Source organism: Panthera onca, chromosome X (genome assembly GCF_046562875.1).
Source record: "Panthera onca isolate mPanOnc1 chromosome X, mPanOnc1 haplotype 2, whole genome shotgun sequence".
NCBI lineage: Eukaryota > Metazoa > Chordata > Mammalia > Carnivora > Felidae > Panthera > Panthera onca.
Window position 1 is genome coordinate 62726038 of NC_138357.1, and position 12965 is coordinate 62739002.

Below are 12965 nucleotides of genomic sequence, written 5' to 3' on the forward strand. Positions count from 1 at the left end.
ATTGGATCTAGGGATGCATCTCCCAAAGATTCTTGGGATTTTAAAGTACTTCATGTAACTTTGAAAACTAGGAATAGGCTTACTGATTAAAAACAAAATCTGGGATCACATCTCACTTATGAAAATAAGTTGAATAAAGTTGATAACTAACTCTGCTTAAGGCACCTTATGTGAAACAACATACTTTGGGAGGCTCAAGAACACAGACCACAAAATCATGAGCAAAACTGAGTCAAGCTCCTATAGGCTGAGTGACTGAATCTGACATGTATCCAACATGATTGTTGGAGAACAATTCTAAACCATCAATATATTTTCTATAATAAATACTATCAATATCCCACACCAATTTGACTCCCAAATGCAAACAACAAGAGCAACAACACAAACCTGTATTTCCTTGCCTGCAGGGTTTTTTTGTTTTGTTTTGTTTTCTTGTTTTTTTTTTTTTTTTTTTTTTTTGAATTTAAAACCTCATTTGTAACCCAGGTAACAATCTAGAAGTGCCAAGAAATCAATGCTCCCCAGCGTAATCCCCAAACAATGCCTGATACAAAATACTTCAGCTCCCTCATTCATTCAGGAAGAAAAAAGTGAGGTGGATATTTGAAGCTAAATTCCATAATTCCCCAGAAGAATAAAACTTCATTTGTCCACAGTGATAATTTACTTAGTAACAAACATTTTGGACTACCTTCTATTTTCTAACTGAATTCTTTACTACTTTTACAGTGATTCCTTGGATCAAATTTAAATACCCCAGCTAAACTAAAATCATTCTTGTAAGTTCTCATAAATTTATATCCTTATCTATACCTGTATCTATATCTATATCTATATCTATATCTATATCTATATCTATATCTATATCTATATCTATATCATCTATATCATCTATATCTATATCTATCTATATCTATAATTTATTGACAAATTGGTTTCCATACCACACCCTATGCTCACCGAACAAGTGCCCACCTCAATGCTCATCACCCACGTTTCCCTCTCCCCCAACCCTCATCAACCCTCAGTTTGTTCTCACTATCCAAGAGTCCATTATGGTTTCCCTCCCTCCCTTTGTGTAACTTTTTTCCCTTCCCCTCCCCTGTGGTCTTCTGTTAAATTTGTCAAGATCCACCTATGAGTAAAAACATATGGTATCTGTCTTTCTCTGACTGAGTTATTTCACTTAGCATAATACCTTCCATTTCCATCCATGTTGCTTCAAATGGCCAGATTTCATTCTTTCTCATTACCAGGTAGTATTCCATTGTATATATAAACCACATCTTCTTTATCCATTCACCACAAATGAACACTTAGGTTCTTTTCCATAATTTGGCTATTGTTGAAAGTGCTGCTATGGGGTTTATTGGGATATCTGTGCCTCTACGCATCAGCACTCCTGTATCACTTGGGTAAATTCCTAGCAGTGCTATTTCTGGGTCATAGGGTAGTTCTATGTTTAATTTTTTGAGGAACCTCCACACTGTTTTCCAGAGAGGCTGCACCACTTTGCATTCCCACCAACAGTGCAAGAGGGTTCCCATTTCTCCACATCCTCTCCAGCATCTATAGTCTCCTGATTTGTTCATTTAGCCACTCTGACCAGCGTGAGGTGGTATCTCTGTGTGGTTTTGATTTGTATTTCCCTGATGATGAGAAACGTTGAGCATTGTTTCATGTGTCTGTTGGCCATCTGGATGTCTTCTTTGGAAAAGTGTCTATTCATGTCTTCTGCCCATTTCTTCACTGGATTATTTGTTTTTCGGGTGTGGAGTTTGGTATGTTCTTTATAGGTTTTGGATACTAGCCCTTTATCCAATATGCCACTTGCAAATATCTTTTCCCATTCTGTTCATGGCCTTTTAGTTTTGTTGACTCTTTCCTTTGCAGAGCAAAATCTCTTTCTCTTGATGAGGTCCCAATAGTTCATTTATGTGTTTAATTCCCTTGCCTTCGGAAATGTGTCAAGTAAGAAATTGCTGTGGCTGAGGTGAAAGACGTTTTTCCCCGCTTTCTCTAAGGTTTTGAGGTTTCCTTCTCTAAGGTTTCCTGTCTCACATTCAGGTCCTTTATCCTTTTTGAGTTTATTTTTGTGAATGGTGTAAGAAAGTGGTCTAGTTTCATTCTTCTGCATGTTGCTGTCCAGTTCTCCCAGCACCATTTGTTAAAGAGACTGTCTTTTTTCTATTGGATACTCTTTCCTGCTTTGTCAAAGATTAGTTGTCCATACATTTGTGGGTCAAATTCTGGGGTCTCTATTCTATTCCATGTGTCTATGTGTCTGTTTTTCTGACAATGCCCTACTCTCTTGATGATTACAACTTTCTAGTAGAGACTAAGGTCTGGGAATGTGATGCCTTCCGGATTGGTTTTCCTCCTCAATATTACTTTGGCTACTCGAGGTTTTTTTGTGGTTCCATACAAATTTTAGGATTGTTTGTTCTAGCTTTGAGAAGAACGCTGGTGCAACTTTGATTGGGATTGCATTGAATGTATAGATTGCTTTAGGTAGTATTGACATTTTGACAATATTTATTCTTCCAATCCATGAGCATGGAAAGTTTTTCCATTTCTTTGTGTGTTCTTCAATTTCTCTCATAACCTTTCTATAGTTTTCAGCATACAGATCTTTTACATCTTTGGTTAGGTTTAATCTCAGTATTTTATGGTTCTTGATGCAATTGTGAATGGTATCCATTTCCTTATTTCACTCTCTTGCTTCATTATTGGTGTATAAAATGGGACAATTTTCTGTACATTGATTTTGTACCCTGCGACATTGCTGAATTCATGTGTCATTTCTATCAGACTATTGGTGGAGTCTGTCAGGTTTTCCATGGAGTATCATGTTGTCTGTGAAAAGTGAAAGTTTGACTTCATCTTTACCAGCTTGGATGCCTTTTATTTCATTTTGTTTTGTGATTGCTGATGCTAGTAATTTCAACACTATGTTAAACAACAGTGGTGAGAGTGGAAATCCCTGACTTGTTCCTGATCTCAGGTGGAAAGCTCTCAGTTTTTCCCCATTGAGGATGGTATTAGCTGTGAGCTTTTCATAAATAGATTTTATGATGTTCAAGAATATTCCTTCTATCCAGACTTTCTTGAGGGTTTTCATCAAGAAAGGATGCTAAATTTTGTCAAATGATTTTCTGCATCTTTTGACAGGATCATATGGTTCTTATCATTTCTTTTTTGAAAGTGATGTATCACATTGATTGGTTTGCGAAGATTGAACCAGCCCTGCAGCCCAGGAATGAATCTCCTTTGACCACGGTGAATAATTATTTTTATACGATGTTGAATTAGATTTGTGAGTATCTTATTGAGAATTTTTGCATCCATATTCATCAGGGATATTGGCCTGTAGTTCTCCTTTTTGGGCTGGGTCTCTGTCTGGTTTGGGAATCAAAGTAATGCTGACTTCATAGAATGAGTCCCAAAGTTTCCCTTCCCTTTCTACTTTTGGGAACTGCTTGAAAAGGATAGGTGTTAACTCTGCCTTAAATGTCTGATAGATTTCCTCAGGGAAGCCATCCGGTTCAGAACTCTTATTTGTTGGGAGATTTTTGATAATGATTCAATTTCTTTTTTTTTTTTTTTTTTTTTTTTTTTTTTTTTTTAAATTTTTAACGTTTATTGATTTTTTTTTTTTAGTGTTTTTTTTTATTTTTTTTTATTTTTTTTTTATTTTTTTTATTTTTTAATATATGAAATTTACTGTCAAATTGGTTTCCATACAACACCCAGTGCTCATCCCAAAAAGTGCCCTCCTCAATACCCATCACCCACCCTGCCCTCCCTCCCACCCCCCATCAACCCTCAGTTTGTTCTCAGTTTTTAACAGTCTCTAATGCTTTGGCTCTCTCCCACTCTAACCTCTTTTTTTTTTTTTTTTTTTCCTTCCCCTCCCCCATGGGTTTCTGTTATGTTTCTCAGGATCCACATAAGAGTGAAACCATATGGTATCTGTCTTTCTCTGTATGGCTTATTTCACTTAGCATCACACTCTCCAGTTCCATCCATGTTGCTACAAAAGGCCATATTTCATTTTTTCTCATTGCCACGTAGTATTCCATTGTGTATATAAACCACAATTTCTTTATCCATTCATCAGTTGATGGACATTTAGGCTCTTTCCATAATTTGGCTATTGTTGAGAGTGCCGCTATAAACATTGGGGTACAGGTGCCCCTATGCATCAGTACTCCTGTATCCCTTGGATAAATTCCTAGCAGTGCTATTGCTGGGTCATAGGGTAGGTCTATTTTTAATTTTCTGAGGAACCTCCACACTGCTTTCCAGAGCGGCTGCACCAATTTGCATTCCCACCAACAGTGCAAGAGGGTTCCTGTTGCTCCACATCCTCTCCAGCATCTATAGTCTCCTGATTTCTTCATTTTGGCCACTCTGACTGGCGTGAGGTGGTATCTGAGTGTGGTTTTGATTTGTATTTCCCTGATAAGGAGCGACGTTGAACATCTTTTCATGTGCCTGTTGGCCATCCGGATGTCTTCTTTAGAGAAGTGTCTATTCATGTTTTCTGCCCATTTCTTCACTGGGTTATTTGTTTTTCGGGTGTGGAGTTTGATGAGCTCTTTATAGATTTTGGATACTAGCCCTTTGTCCGATGTGTCATTTGCAAATATCTTTTCCCATTCCGTTGGTTGCCTTTTAGTTTTGTTGGTTGTTTCCTTTGCTGTGCAGAAGCTTTTTATCTTCATAAGGTCCCAGTAACTCACTTTTGCTTTTAATTCCCTTGCCTTTGGGGATGTGCCGAGTAAGAGATTGCTACGGCTGAGGTCAGAGAGGTCTTTTCCTGCTTTCTCCTCTAAGGTTTTGATGGTTTCCTGTCTCACATTCAGGTCCTTTATCCATTTTGAGTTTATTTTTGTGAATGGTGTGAGAAAGTGGTCTAGTTTCAACCTTCTGCATGTTGCTGTCCCGTTCTCCCAGCACCATTTGTTAAAGAGACTGTCTTTTTTCCATTGGATGTTCTTTCCTGCTTTGTCAAAGATGAGTTGGCCATACGTTTGTGGGTCTAGTTCTGGGGTTTCTATTCTATTCCATTGGTCTATGTGTCTGTTTTTATGCCAATACCATGCTGTCTTGATGATGACAGCTTTGGAGTAGAGGCTAAAGTCTGGGATTGTGATGCCTCCTGCTTTGGTCTTCTTCTTCAAAATTACTTTGGCTATTCGGGGCCTTTTGTGGTTCCATATGAATTTTAGGATTGCTTGTTCTAGTTTCGAGAAGAATGCTGGTGCAATTTTGATTGGGATTGCATTGAATGTGTAGATAGCTTTGGGTAGTATTGACATTTTGACAATATTTATTCTTCCAGTCCATGAGCAGGGAATGTCTTTCCATCTCTTTATATCTTCTTCTATTACCTGCATAAGCTTTCTATAGTTTTCAGCATACAGATCTTTTACATCTTTGGTTAGATTTATTCCTAGGTATTTTATGCTTCTTGGTGCAATTGTGAATGGGATCAGTTTCTTCATTTGTCTTTCTGTTGCTTCATTGTTAGTGTATAAGAATGCAACTGATTTCTGCACATTGATTTTGTATCCTGCAACTTTGCTGAATTCATGTATCAGTTCTAGCAGACTTTTGGTGGAGTCTATCGGATTTTCCATGTATAATATCATGTCATCTGCAAAAAGCGAAAGCTTGACTTCATCTTTGCCAATTTTGATGCCTTTGATTTCCTTTTGTTGTCTGATTGCTGATGCTAGAACTTCCAGCACTATGTTAAACAGCAGCGGTGACAGTGGGCATCCCTGTCGTGTTCCTGATCTCAGGGAAAAAGCTCTCAGTTTTTCCCCGTTGAGGATGATGTTAGCTGTGGGCTTTTCATAAATGGCCTTTATGATCTTTAAGTATGTTCCTTCTATCCCGACTTTCTCAAGGGTTTTTATTAAGAAAGGGTGCTGGATTTTGTCAAAGGCCTTTTCTGCATCGATTGACAGGATCATATGGTTCTTCTCTTTTTTTTTGTTAATGTGATGTATCACGTTGATCGATTTGCGAATGTTGAACCAGCCCTGCATCCCAGGAATGAATCCCACTTGATCATGGTGAATAATTCTTTTTATATGCTGTTGAATTCGATTAGCTAGTATCTTATTAAGAATTTTTGCATCCATATTCATCAGGGATATTGGCCTGTAGTTCTCTTTTTTTACTGGGTCTCTGTCTGGTTTAGGAATCAAAGTAATACTGGCTTCATAGAATGAGTCTGGAAGTTTTCCTTCCCTTTCTATTTCTTGGAATAGCTTGAGAAGGATAGGTATTATCTCTGCTTTAAATGTCTGGTAGAACTCCCCTGGGAAGCCATCTGGTCCTGGACTCTTATTTGTTGGGAGATTTTTGATAACCGATTCAATTTCTTCGCTGGTTATGGGTCTGTTCAAGCTTTCTATTTCCTCCTGATTGAGTTTTGGAAGAGTGTGGGTGTTTAGGAATTTGTCCATTTCTTCCAGGTTGTCCAATTTGCTGGCATATAATTTTTCATAGTATTCCCTGATAATTGTTTGTATTTCTGAGGGATTGGTTGTAATCATTCCATTTTCATTCATGATTTTATCTATTTGGGTCATCTCCCTTTTCTTTTTGAGAAGCCTGGCTAGAGGTTTGTCAATTTTGTTTATTTTTTCAAAAAACCAACTCTTGGTTTCGTTGATCTGCTCTACAGTTTTTTTAGATTCTATATTGTTTATTTCTGCTCTGATCTTTATTATTTCTCTTCTTCTGCTGGGTTTAGGCTGCCTTTGCTGTTCTGCTTCGATTTCCTTTAGGTGTGCTGTTAGATTTTGTATTTGGGATTTTTCTTGTTTCTTGAGATAGGCCTGGATTGCAATGTATTTTCCTCTCAGGACTGCCTTCGCTGCATCCCAGAGCGTTTGGATTGTTGTATTTTCATTTTCGTTTGTTTCCATATATGTTTTAATTTCTTCTCTAATTGCCTGGTTGACCCACTCATTCGTTAGTAGGGTGTTCTTTAACCTCCATGCTTTTGGAGGTTTTCCAGACTTTTTCCTGTGGTTGATTTCAAGCTTCATAGCATTGTGGTCTGAAAGTATGCATGGTATAATTTCAATTCTTGTAAACTTATGAAGGGCTGTTTTGTGACCCAGTATATGATCTATCTTGGAGAATGTTCCATGTGCACTCGAGAAGAAAGTATATTCTGTTGCTTTGGGATGCAGAGTTCTAAATAGATCTGTCAAGTCCATCTGATCCAATGTATCATTCAGGGCCCTTGTTTCTTTATTGACTGTGTGTCTAGATGATCTATCCATTTCTGTAAGTGGGGTGTTAAAGTCCCATGCAATGACCACATTCTTATCAATGAGGTTGCTTATGTTTATGAGTAATTGTTTTATATATCTGGGGGCTCGGGTATTTGGCGCATAGACATTTATAATAGTTAGCTCTTCCTGGTGGATAGACCCTGTGATTATTATATAATGCCCTTCTTCATCTCTTGTTACAGCCTTTAATTTAAAGTCTAGTTTGTCTGATATAAGTATGGCTACTCCAGCTTTCTTTTGGCTTCCAGGAGCATGATAAATAGTTCTCCATCCCCTCACTCTCAATCTAAAGGTGTCCTCAGATCTAAAATGAGTCTCTTGTAGACAGCAAATAGATGGGTCTTGCTTTTTTATCCATTCTGATACCCTATGTCTTTTAGTTGGCGCATTTAATCCATTTACATTCAGTGTTATTATAGAAAGATATGGGTTTAGAGTCATTGTGATGTCTGTATGTTTTATGCTTGTAGTGATGTCTCTGGTACTTTGTCTCACAGGATCCCCCTTAGGATCTCTTGTAGGGCTGGTTTCGTGGTGACAAATTCCTTCAGTTTTTGTTTGTTTGGGAAGACCTTTATCTCTCCTTCTATTCTAAATGACAGACTTGCTGGATAAAGGATTCTCGGCTGCATATTTTTTCTGTTTAGCACACTGTAGATATCGTGCCAAGCCTTTCTGGCCTGCCAAGTTTCAAAGGAGAGATCAGTCACGAGTCTTATAGGTCTCCCTTTATATGTGAGGGCACGTTTATCCCTTGCTGCTTTCAGAATTTTCTCTTTATCCTTGTATTTTGCCAGTTTCACTATGATATGTCGTGCAGAAGATCGATTCAAGTTACGTCTGAAGGGAGTTCTCTGTGCCTCTTGGATTTCAATGCCTTTTTCCTTCCCCAGTTCAGGGAAGTTCTCAGCTATAATTTGTTCAAGTACCCCTTCAGCACCCTTCCCTCTCTCTTCCTCCTCTGGGATACCAATTATGCGTATATTATTTTTTTTTAGTGTATCACTTAGTTCTCTAATTTTCCCCTCATACTCCTGGATTTTTTTATCTCTCTTTCTTTCAGCTTCCTCTTTCTCCATAACTTTATCTTCTAGTTCACCTATTCTCTCCTCTGCCTCTTCAAGCCGAGCCATTGTGGATTCCATTTTGTTTTGCAATTCGTTTAAAGCGTTTTTCAACTCCTCGTGACTGTTCCTTAGTCCCTCGATCTTTGTGGCAAGAGATTCTCTGCTGTCCTGTATACTGTTTTCAAGCCCAGCGATTAATTTTATGACTATTATTCTAAATTCACTTTCTGTTATATTATTTAAATCCTTTTTGATCAGTTCATTAGCTGTTGTTATTTCCTGGAGATTCTTCTGAGGGGAATTCTTCCGTTTGGTCATTTTGGAGAGTCCCTGGCGTGGTGAGGACCTGCAGTGCACTTCCCCTGTGCTGTGGTGTATAACTGGCGTTAGTGGGCGGGGCCGCAGTCCAACCCGATGTCTGCCCCCAGCCCACTGCTGGGGCCACAGTCAGACTGGTGTGTGCCTTCTCTTCCCCTCTCCTAGGGGCGGGATTCACTGTGGGGTGGCGTGTCCCGTCTGGGCTACTTGCACACTGCCAGGCTTGTGTTGCTGGGGATCTGGCGTATTAGCTGGGGTGGGTAGGCAAGGTGCACGGGGGCTGGAGGGGCAGGCTTAGCTCGCTTCTCCTTAGGTGATCCACTTCAGGAGGAGCCCTGTGGCAGCGGGAGGGAGTCAGATCCGCTGCCGGAGGTTTGGCTCCGCAGAAGCACAGAGGTGGGTGTTTGCGCGGAGCGAGCAAGTTCCCTGGCAGGAACTGGTTCCCTTTGGGATTTTGGCTGGGGGATGGGCGGGGGAGATGGCGCTGGCAAGCGCCTTTGTTCCCCGCCAAGCTGAGCTCTGCCGTCCGGGGGCTCAGCAGCTCTCCCTCCCTTTGTCCTCCAGCCTTCCCGCTTTCCGAGCAGAGCTGTTAACTTATGACCTCCCAGACGCTAAGTCGCGCTTGCTGTCGGAACACAGTCTGTCCGGCCCCTCCGCTTTTGCCAGCCAGACTCGGGGGCTCTGCTTGGCCGGCGAGCCGCCCCTCCGCCCCGGCTCCCTCCCGCCAGTCCGTGGAGCGCGCACCGCCTCGCCGCCCTTCCTACCCTCTTCCGTGGGCCTCTCGTCTGCGCTTGACTCCGGAGACTCCCTTCTGCTAATCCTCTGGCGGTTTTCTGGGTTCTTTAGGCAGGTGTAGGTGGAATCTAAGTGATCGGCAGGACGCGCTGTGAGCCCCGCGTCCTCCTACGCCGCCATCTTCCGGCACTCTCTCAATGATTCAATTTCTTCAGTAGTTATGAGTCTGTTCAAATTTTCTATTTCTCCCCATTTGAGTTTTGGTAGTGTGTGGGTGTTTAGGAATTTTTCCATTTCTTCTAGGTTGTCCAGCTTGTTGGCATATACTTTTTCATACTATTCCCTGATAATTGCTTGTAATCATGAGAGATTGGTTGTAATAATTCCATTTTCATTCGTGTTTGTATCCATTTGGATCATCTATCTTTTCTTTTTGAGGAAGCCTGGCTAGAGGTTTATCAATTTTGTTATTTTTTCAAAAAACAACTCTTGGTTTCATTTATCTGTTCTGCTGTTTTTTGGGTTTTTTTTTTTAATTCTATATTGTTTAGTTCTGCTCTGTTTTTTATTATTTCTCTTCTTCTGCTGGGTTTGCGGAGTCTTTGCTGTTGTGCTTCTAGTTCCTTTACATGTGCTATTGGATTTTGTATTTGGGATTTTTCTTGTTTCTTGACACAGGCCTGGATTGAAATGTATTTTCAACTTAGGACTGCCTTTGCTGCATCCCAATGGGTTTGGATTGTTGTATTTTTATTTTCATTTCTTTCCATATATATTTTAATTTCTTCTCTAATTTCCTGGTTAACCCATTCTTTCTTCAGTAGGGTGTTCTTTAACCTCCATACTTTTGGAGGTTTTCCAGACTTTTTCCTATGGTTGATTTCTAAGTTTCATACTATAGTGATCTGAATGTGTGCATGGTATGATCTCAATTCTTTTATATTTATTGAAGGCTGTTTTGTGACCCAGTATGTGTTCTATCTTGCAGAATGTTCTATGTGCACTCGAGAAGAAAGTATATTCTGTTGCTTTGGGATGCAGAGTTTTAAATATATCTGTCAAGTCAATCTGATACAATGTATCATTCAGGGCCATTGTTTCTTTACTGCTTCTCTGTATACATGACCTATCCATTGTTGTAAGTGGAGTATTAAATTCCCCCTGCAATTACCAGATTGTTATCAATAAGATTGCATATGTTTGTGGTTAATTGTTTTATATATTTGTGTCCTTCGAATTTGGTACTTAGACATTTATAATTGTTAGCACTTCTTGATGGATAGACCCTGTAATTATTATATAATGTCCTTCTTCATCTCTTGTTACAGCCTTTAATTTAATGTCTAGTTTGTCTGACAAAAGTATGGCTACTCCAGCTTTCTTTTGACTTCATTTAACATGACAGATAGTTCTCTATCACCTCACTTTCAACCTGAAGGTGTCCTCAGGTCTACAGAGTCTCTTGTAGACAGTAAATAGATGGGTCTTGTTTTCTTTTTTTTATCCATTATGTTACCCTTTGACTTTAGATTGGAGCTATTAGTCCATTTACATTCAGTGCTATTATTGAAAGATATGGGTTTAGAATCATTGTGTTACCTGTAGGTTCATGCTTATAGTGATGTCTCTGGTACTTTGTGGTCCTTGCAACATTTCACTCACAAAGTCCCCCTCAGGATCTCTTGTAGGGATGGTTTAGTGGTGATGAATTCCTTCAGTTTTTGTTTCTTTGGGAAAACCTTTATCTCTCTTTCCATTCTGAATGACGGGCCTGCTGGATAAAGGATTCTTGTCTGCATATTTTTCCTGTTCATCACATTGAAGATTTCCTGCCATTCCTTCCTGGCTTGCCATGTTTCAGTAGATAGGTCTGCTGTTACCCTTATGTTTCTACCTTTGTATGTTAAGGCCCGTTTATCCCTAGCTGCTTTCAGAAATCTCTTTATCCTGGTATTTTCCAGTTTCACTATGATATCTCGTGCACAAGATTGACTCAAGTTATGTCTGAAAGGAGTTCTCTGTGCCTCGTGGATTTCAATGTCTGTTTCCTTCCCCAGATCGGGGCAGTTCTCAGATACGATTTGTTCAAGTACACCTTCAAACCGTTTCTCTCTCTTCTTCTTCTGGAATTCCTATGATACCGATAGTGTTCTGTTCAATTAAGTCACTTAGTTCTTTAATTCTCCCCTTATAATGTTGTATTTCTTTTATCTCTCTTTTTCTCAGCTTTCTCTTTTTTCATAATTTTATCTTCTAATTACCTATTTTACCCTTCTGCATCTTCAATCCACCCTGTGGCTATCTCTGTTTTATTCCACACCTCATCTATAACATGTGTTAACTTATCATGACTGTTTTAGTACCTTGATCTTTGCAGCAATAGATTCTCTGCTGTCCTCTATGCTTTTTCAAGCCCAGATATTATTTTTATGACTATTATTCTAAATTTTTGTTCAGTTATATTGCTTAAATCTGTTTTGATCAATTCTTTAGCTGTCACTTCTTCTTAGAATTTATTTTGAGGAGAATTCTGTTTCATCATTTTGGCTAGTTTTCTGTCCCTTATGAGTTTTAAAAGCTTGTTATGTGCTCTGCACCTGTGAGCACTGCTATATTAAAGAAAGGGTCATACACTGTCCAGGGCCTGGCCCTTCAGGAGGTTTTTATGGAGAGTGTTACTTTCTCTCTGTTGTTGTGACTTTGTTTATTTTATTTTCCTACTAGTAGTGATGTGTTGGATCGTCCACCAGGTGTGTTTTGATTTGTTCCTTGACACAGCCCTGTAAAGGAAAACAAACAGACTGACAAACAGGTGACAAAAACACACAAACAAATAAGCCAACTAACCAGACAAAAACAAAAAAAAAGTGAAATGGTCCCAAACCAAAAAAACAAAAAACAAAAAACAAACAAAAAAAAAAAAACAGAAAAACCAGCTACAAGTAAAGAACAGGGTGGAGGTGGTGTTGATGGAAGAACACACACAAAGAGAGAAAGAACAGGGACAGTGAAAAAGAAAATATAAACATTGACCAGGCAGAGAGACTCAAAGGCTTAATCCAGAGAGAGAGAAAGGAAAATAAGGAAGGAGGCAGGGAAAAAAAAATGAAGATAAAGTCACCCAGACCGAGAAATTATACAGCTTGATTATTCCAGAGAGAGAGAGAAAGGAATGTAAAGGGGGTGTAGAACATGTATCAAGAAAATGGATTAAATATGTTTGTTTAAACAAACCAATAAACAGATTAACCAGCCTAGAGGAGGGAATAGATAAGGAGGAGAAATGGCAGGGGTGGGAGGCAGAATATATCTATATATCCAGAATTGTCCTAGAATTAATCCAGGCAATGCTGCCACACTGGTCTGAAGGAGCTGTCTCTCTAGTTCCACACTGCCTATTCCGTTCCAGTAGATATGCAATTACCCAGTGCAGAGGGGCATGGTTTGGGGTAGGCCGGTTCCACCTCTATTGTGGGCCCCACAGACTGATCCCTGAGGTCCCGACTTGGTGGTGGTAGGA